The following is a 1,401-nucleotide window of genomic DNA, read 5'->3' as shown; positions in this document are numbered from 1 at the left end:
CCTCTCAAGAACAGAAGCGGAACAGCCTAACGTTAATGTTTGGGAAGAAGAGAACAGTGATCCCCCTGGTTACCTCCCATCTCTCTCTGCAGTTCTCATGCATCTGTGCACACACGCTCACACACACATACGTCCATCAATCCACTCACAATGTTTGACTTAAAGCAGAAACCATATAAAGGGCAGGATAAGGAGAAAAGACGAAAGGAACTGAAAAGATGCAAACAGCCACTAACACGCCAATTTGCACCTTGCACAGGGCCTGGGAAGTAATGACACGGCTTCTCGTTATGCATCAACGATCTCATGTTTTCATTTTAACAAACACCCTAATACAAAAATATGTTTTGTAGGGAGGAGAGAAAATATGTTTTATAGGGAGGAGAGAAAAGCCATTCTGAAGAGTTGGATAGGTTGCCTTTGGCCCACCTGGAGTCAGCCCCCTGCCCACGCCACCAGGCTCAGGTTCAGGGCCCTGGCTGGAGAAACCTGAGCAGCAGGACCCACTGCCCACCAATGAAGAAGAGAAGGCAGTATGCTTTTTGCAGTGGGTGGAACAAAAACAGAAGAAATGGGAATTTGGTGAGAAATAAGGGAGGTGGTCCTCAGAATCTGCAGAGCAGTGGCTTCCAAACTGTGTGATGCAACCCCAGCCAGAAAAACACTTTACATCATGGCTGAGGGCACATACGTGCATGCACATATGCACAATACAGGAAATCTGGAATACAGAAAGCCCTGGAATTCCTAAATAACATCCTGCCCACATGGGAATTCTGCCCTAGCTGATGGCTTCTCCGAGGCCTAGGCCAAAATCCACACCTGCTGTTTAGCCCAGAGCCAAACCTGGGGGTGTAGGGTCCCCTATACATGGGTGTCCAACCCCATCCCTGTCCAGAATAGCACAGGTGCCACAAATGTTGGTGGCGGCTGGGGAGGAGTGGTTCCTCCAGGGCTCCACGCCTGCCTCCACCACTGAGGCCAGCACGGTGGGACTGGGCTAGGGAGACAGGCAGGCTGGCCTACCCACTGAAGGAGCCAGTCTGCTTCCACCTAGTCAGCAGCTCCAGGGAGCGCATCTCCCTCCAGGAAGGGCAGGAGGCCAAGAGGAGCTGGAAAGGTGGGCATTTGATATCATGAGGTATAAAGAGAGCTCCTAGGGGTCCCAGACACCAACTAATAAAAGCACCTCAGAAGTTCATAGATGGGGAAACGGCTGTGTGAATATACTGTGTTATCCAAGTCATGCGGAGAGGAAGGGCTCGAACCCATGGCTACTACTCCCCACCCCTGTCCTCCTCCTCCTCTTTCCATTAAGTTTTTGTGATTATGAAAGTAGCTTACGTTTGGTGTAGAAAATATGGAACATATGGAAAAATTTAAAAAGACTCAGGCAAAGGG

Source organism: Pan paniscus, chromosome 19, assembly GCF_029289425.2.
Source record: "Pan paniscus chromosome 19, NHGRI_mPanPan1-v2.0_pri, whole genome shotgun sequence".
In the NCBI taxonomy this organism is placed as follows: Eukaryota; Metazoa; Chordata; class Mammalia; order Primates; family Hominidae; genus Pan; species Pan paniscus.
This window is presented reverse-complemented; position numbering follows the sequence as displayed.